This window comes from Simochromis diagramma, unplaced genomic scaffold (genome assembly GCF_900408965.1).
Source record: "Simochromis diagramma unplaced genomic scaffold, fSimDia1.1 OVJJ01000585.1, whole genome shotgun sequence".
NCBI classification, from domain to species: Eukaryota; Metazoa; Chordata; class Actinopteri; order Cichliformes; family Cichlidae; genus Simochromis; species Simochromis diagramma.
In genome coordinates this window covers 5,116,787-5,124,194 of record NW_024387398.1, presented here as the reverse complement: position 1 = coordinate 5,124,194, position 7,408 = coordinate 5,116,787, and positions in this window count along the sequence as shown.

Below are 7,408 nucleotides of genomic sequence, written 5' to 3'. Positions count from 1 at the left end.
TTTTTAACACAAGAACCTAATTTGAAAAAGAAAGCTTTATCCATCCATCCATCACTGTGGTCGGTGTTTAGGCCTGCTTGAGGTTCTGGCGCATTACCTTTGGTGTTCCTAGGACAGGTCTTTTCTGGACAGAGATCTTGGATGTTGTTCCTGGGATCAGCTGGAGCCAATTGCCCAATTTGAGGGGTGTCACAACAATGATAGTTCTGATTACCACAGCAAGCACTGTTGCCCCAACCCTCTACATCTTATCAAGTTTCTCTCTCAGCCCTTGATATTTCTCAAATCTCTCTTTCTTCCCAATGTTGCTACCAGTTGGTATGACTACATTTATCACTACTTCCTCTACTTGTCTATCACTATCATGTGTTATTGGTTAGCCACAAATCATCAATTTGTCTGTCTGTATCTGCAAGCCCCACAGGCGCCATCATTCTGAGCCACCCAGTGAGTGTATCCCATTTTGGCCACACTTGACAAAGATGTTCCAGTATACTATACCAGCCACCTGGTTATGGCGTTCCATGCACCATGTACCTGATGCTGGCCTTGTTAATCCAGGAGATGGCTAAGCCAGTATGGCTTCAGTTCTAAAATGCTCACACGTACTCATAGCCCATAGCCCTGGGATATCTCTATATAAAGGAATAAAGAAAAGTATATAAACTATATACAGAAAAGTATATATTGTGCAGTGCAGAAAAAATCATATTTCCTACCTCTGGTGACATTTTCTGATAATTATTATGATAAAACAACAGAGTTAGGGGGACTGCTGTTGGCTCTGATATTCAATGTACTGAAAAACTATAACTGTTTCAACTTAACAGCCCTTTCATGCATCACAAGGCTAATCTGTTATATTTTCTTTGAACTTTGGTGACACTGGTCACTTTTTCCAACAGCATTCTTGACCATTAGGAAGAAGGGAAATGCAGCCCTTTAAAATGCAAAGCAGAAAGACATAAGAAGCCACACCAGCAGGAGTGAATGCTGCTGACGCTGCACTTTAAATGGCTTTTCTAACCATCTCATTTCATGCTGTCACCTTTTACAAAACTGCAAATTGGTGGAAGCCGTCAAGAAATGTTTTTGCTTTCTTTATTCCTGAAGACAAAATGAACAGCCACCCTATTTACTTCAAAAACAGTGGAAAGTGTTGTGACTGAAAAATGTTTGTTTTTGCAATGAAACTTCCTCACTGACTCATACTCAATAAAATAAATAATAATAGTACTATGTGATTAAAGCAAGATTTATAAACATCGTTTGTGTTTAGCATAACGTTGCTGTTCTGATCCAACATGCTGATTAAACATGCTGTACATTTCTGCTGATTTATGAATTGATATATACTAACCTGCACATAGATCTGAAACTGCTCATGCTGCATATAGAGCCAGTTATATTGTGTTTTTGGTTATTCATCATTTTGAAAGAATTTCTGAGCTGATTTTATTCATCCAATTAAAAAAAAAACTGGAGGGTTGGCAGCAGATGCTAGAGAGTAAAAAAGTGACAGAAATGACACTAGACATGTGCTTTGCAGGTGTTAGCGATTTAATTAAAGGTTTTGTTTTTCAGCAGTTGTGTTGTGCTCATCTCTATGGTTAACCAGTTGGCAAGTAGTAGCTCAGTCACAGTATTTTTTTTTCAATTCTAAGGTTCTATGTATAATTATAACCCCCCCCCAAAAAAGAAAAAAAGAAAAAAAAGAATTCTGCCTCTAAAATGAGTTAAATACAACCTCAGGTCAACAACAAACTAACATAGATTCAAATGTATTATTATTTGTTTTAACAAAAAACAGATGGACAGATAGTTCCACATTTCACACTTCAAAACTCTTGTATAAAGAGGAGTTAATGGCTGACTCAAAGACTACAAGGTGCCTGGGTCTGGTAGCTGTAAAACAAGCCCAAACATGGCACTGCACTGTGACCAAACATCTCCACTTTGATCTTATCTATCTAAAGGATTTTTTCCCAATAACTTTGGAAACCTAAGCAGTCGTGCTATTTTCCATTTAGAAATCAAGCATGGTGTGTTTGGAAACCCTTCCAAACACACCATGCTTGTCTACAGAATGTAGAGCTTGAGTTGTTGCTCCTGGCTTTTCTTGCACATTCTGCCTTCCAAAGCCATGCCTTCATGCCATGCGATCACACAATACTAGGTAAGTGGTTTTATTGTTATGGTAAATTTGTGTATCTTGTCCTGTCTTGCTATATCTATTTTTTATGTAAGCCTAATAGTTTACATTTAATTGTGGTAGATATTAAAAATTCTATTTAATAAATTAAAATCCATGGAATAATATTTGAAAGAGAGGAGCAGGAACTAAAAAAACCCAACTAGCCAAGTATCTAAAACATTTCTTTTTCTGCAAATTATAAAATTGTTGAAACAGCAGTGGCATAATACTGCTTGTGCTTTTTTGGAAATTTAAAATACAACATTATCATATTTTACTTGCTTTAGTAGTTCTATTTAGAGTACTGCATATTTTCTGTTTAGCCTCTAAGTATCTACTAATGTTGTAGAAAAAGAATTGAAATAAATGCTCATAGAGAAATTGTGCAAATATGCATTTCTTTTTGCAGCCTCTACAGTTTCTGAATCATCATAAATAGGATTGAGACACATAACCCTGTGCTTTTGCTGATTCAGAAATAGATGTGCTCTAAACAAATTTGCCTTTTTCCAAAAGATAGATGGACTGTTTGTCAGTAATATTATTTTTAGGATGCAGATATATTTCATTTTATATTTTTGGTTTTTAGGGTATTTAAGTCTGTATTTGTCAAGTAAATCCATTTAGTTTGCCAGGAGCATTTACTCTTTGCCATATAGAAGTAGCAGAACTCAATCCATCTACCTCACAATACTATTTGACATGCATTCTTTGTGCCTCCTGTTGATGCAAATACCGGGATTTATTTTGGCTTCTTTAAATTACATACACCTAAGAGACATTATAAATGCAGAAAGACAACCATATATTTCTTTTTTTTTTTCATATTACTACTAAGCTGTTTACAAGGGTAATCAATCAATATTTCTCTAATATACACTACCAGTCAAAAGTTTTACACAACTTCTCATTTGATGTTTTTCTTTAATTTTATTACTTTCTACAATGTAGATACATTCCAAAAATATCAAATATATAAAGCTAGAGATATGGAATTATGTATTCAATTCAATTTTATTTATACAGCACCAAATCAGAACAACAGTCGCCTCAAGGCACTTTATATTGTAAGGTTTACCCTACAATAATGCATACAGAGAAAAACCCAACAATCATATGACCATCTATGAGCAAGCACTTTGGCGACAGTGGGAAGGAAAAAATCCCTTTTAACAGGAAGAAACCCCCGGCAGAGCCAGGCTCAGGAAGTGGCAGCCATATGCCGCGACCGGTTGGGGTGAGATAAGGATGACAAGAAAACAGTGATAAGCAACTCTAAATATATCGTATATTTCAGATTCCTCAAAGTAGTCACGCTTTGCTTTGTTGACAGCGTTGCAAACCCTTGGCCTTCTCTCATTGAGCCTCATGATGTAGTCACCTGAAATGGTTTTCACTTCACAGGTGTGCCTTATCAGGGTTCATTTGTTGAATTTGTTGCCTTTTTCATGTGGTTGGGACAATCAGTATGTTGTGCAGAAATCGAGTGGTACACAGCTGACAGCTGTTAGAATTATATTACAGCAAAGAACCAATCAGCTAAGTAAAGAGAAACAACAGTCCATCACTACTTTAAGAACTGAAGGTCAGTCAGTCTGGAAAATTGCTAGAACTTTGAATGTGGCCCAAAGTGCAGTCACAAAAACCATCAAGAGCTACAATGAAACTGGCTCACATGAGGACCGCTGCAGGAATGGAAGACCAGGAGTCACTTCTAATGTTGAGGATAAATTCATCCCAGTCACCAGCCTCTGAAATCGAAACTTAACAGCACCTCAGATTAGACCCAGATTAATGCCAGAAAGAGTTCCATTACCAGACACATCTCTGCATCAAGTGTTCAGTAGACACTGTGCAAAACAGCAGCTGCTAAAAAACCACTACCAAGGAAAAGCAACAAGCAGAAGAGATTTTTTTGAATTTGTTGGCCAAGAAACACAAGGAATGGACATTAGACCAGTGGGAATCTATGCTTTGGTTTGATTAGTCCAAATTTGAGATCTTTGGTTCCACCTATCGTGTCTTTGTGTGATGCAGAAAAAGTGAACGGATGGTCTCTACATACATGGTTCCCACCATGAAGCACGGAGGAAGAGGAGTAATGGTGTGGAGGTGCTTTGCTGGTGACAGTGTTAAGGACTTATTCAAAATTTAAGATTCACTGAACCAGCATGGCTACCACAGCATCCGGCAGTGACATGCAATCCCATGTGTGTTTAGTTCAACCATCATTTATTTTTTAACCAGACAATGACCCCAAGCACACCTCCAGGCTGTGTAAGAAATATTTGACCAAGCCAGAGAGTCATGGAGTGCTGCGCCAGATGGCCTGGCCTCCACGGTCACCTGAACTAAACCCAGTCGAGATGGTTTGGGATAAGATGGACCAAAAAGTAAAGGCAAAAGGGCCAACAAGTGGTCAGCATCTCTGGGAACTCCTTCAAGACTGTTGGAAAACCATTTCAGGATCATGAAGTTCATTGAGAAAATACCAAGAGTGTCGGTGACTGTTCCGAAGAATCTAAAATATAAAACACATTTTGAGTTATTTTACTTTTTTGTTTACTACATAATTCCAAGTGTGTTCATTGATAGTTTTGATGCCTTCAGTGAGAATCTACAATGTAAATAGTCATGAAAATAAAGAAAAACCATTAAATGAACGGGTGTGTCCAAACTCTTGACTGGTACTGTATGTATTTACTTGGAGATTATGTATTGGAATTTCAGGAGTAGGACCACGCCTCCAAACATGCTCCTTCTGGTTGTCATCTATATGGGTTCACCCAGGTCTGCAAGCTTTTCATTCTCGTTTACGTGCCCCACCGTCCCTCCCTCTTTGTTTTCAATTCTTTAACTTCTTTACTTCTATTCAGTGCAGGAGCTGTCGCCAGTGCCCTTCGAGGCTTTCCCTAAACTGCAGCTCAATTCATGTCCAAGCATTCACCTTCTCCTACTAAAATGCTGTCAAAGCTAAAATGAGGACGTGGGCCCAGCTAGTGAAATTTAGTTGTGGATAATCCTTGTTCAACCTCACAAGGACACCTTACCTTTTTCATTCCTTCCACAGCCTTCTAAGAAGTTTGCCACTGAGATATTTCATGCATGTTAAAACAAAAACAAAGCACAAAAATATTGGAAAAAAGCATTATGTTTGACCTCTTTTATGATGTTGTTGTGTTAAAATGTAGGAGTACTTATCAAACAGATGTGAAAGCCTTCCTTTTATCCAAGTTCAGTAACTCTCAAATTCACCTCAATCAGCCTCTAGTCCTCAGTCCCCAGCTTTTAAATTCAGTGTGCTCTGTCAATTTCCCTTTAAGGCTGTCTGTTATGCAGCTCTCATCCAGGGTGTTCAGGGCATCTCATCCAAAATCTTTCTCAACCATCTGCTTACCCTGCTCCACCACAACCAACTTTGAGACTCTAGGGGGTTTAATCACTATTTCCTACTTTCATCTGGGATTCTGCTTCATGATGTTGGAGTCTGCCAAAAATTCTCGACTTTGCATGTTGACATTTTTTGGAATAAACGTTACGCTTTTCTTTTAAACGACCATTTTTTATTGGACTACCATACAGTTGCTAAATAAATAGAATGTGACAAACTGCAATTTTAAACCACAAAAGCAATGTGCATTTTAAATGCACCAGGATAATATCAGGACCTCGCACATGTGTTTTTTTTTTTTGGGAATAATGCTTAAATAATGTTTAAACTGGCCTACTTTGAAGAATCCATACAGATCCTGCTTTTCACATCACCAAATCACCGGTGTCAAATTTAGTGCATGTGAAAGGCCTTTATACATATAGCTCTGCAAAACAGAGGTGAGCCAGAAGACACAGAGATAGTAATGCTGCTTTTTGTTAGTTTTATATAGAGGGGAGGAAATATAGGAAGGAAGAAAAGGAAAAAAAAGTTCATATATGTGTATAAATTTGTTCCAGTTTCCATTAAGGTTGTTAGCAGCAACAGTTAAAAGCTATATTGGTGGGAGTATAGACAGTATATAAAAGAAGGATGTAGGCATTGGAAAACATGACTTCATGGGTTTTAAAGTCACATTTTAAAGCTTGGCTTGAGCATTTTTTCTTGTTGCCATCTTGTTCTTTTGAAACTAGACATCCAGAGCAATTGCTGGTTCTAGCTGAGAAATCTATTGCAAGTTCATAAAATCTATTGCAACTTTGCCATACATGCTAAAGCAGGGGTCCATAACGCTGACAATCAAAAAAGCAATTTTAGAGAAATTTTAATTGAACATATCTGATAATTATAATGACAGTTACCCAGCCAAAATATAAATGAGCCTATCAATGTCACAATTAAAAAAAAAGAAGCCTCTGTGAGTCATTCACCATCTATAAGATAAGATAAGATAAGATAACCTTTATTAGTCCCACACGTGGGAAATTTGTTTTGTCACAGCAGGAAGTGGACAGTGCAAAAGTTATGAGGCAAAAATTAGAATACAATAAGAATAAATACAGTACACAACTGTACAGAATAGAATAAAATACTATATACAGTAGAATAAAATAAAATAAATATACAATAAGATAAAAATAGAATACAAATACAAATACTATATACAACTGAGTAAAAAATACAACGATGACAGAAAGGATTATTGCACTTAGTATTATTGCATATGTATGGATGTGTGTGCTTGATCAGTTAAAGTCTTTATTATGGAGTCTGACAGCAGTGGGGAGGAAAGACCTGCGAAATCTCTCCGTCCCACACCGTGGGTGCCGCAGCCTGCCACTGAAGGAGCTGCTCAGTGCTGTCAGAGTCTCCTGCATGGGGTGGGAGATGTTGTCCAACAGGGATGACAGCTTAGCCGCCGTTCTCCTGTCACTCACCACCTCCACTGGGTCCAGAGGGCATCCTAGAACAGAGCTGGCCCTTCGGATCACCCTGTTCAGTCTCTTCCTGTCCCCAGCAGAGATGCTGCCGCCCCAGCAGACCACGCCATAAAAGATAGCAGAAGCCACAACAGAGTCATAGAAGGTCTTCAGGAGTGGGCCCTCCACTCCAAACGACCTGAGTCTCCGCAGCAGGTACAGCCTGCTCTGCCCTTTCCTGTAGAGGGCGTCTGAGTTATGAGTCCAGTCCAGTCTATTGTTCAGATGAACACCAAGGTACCTGTAGCTGTCCACAGCCTCAATGTCCATACCTTGGATGTTCAGTGGTTGCAGTGGAGAATG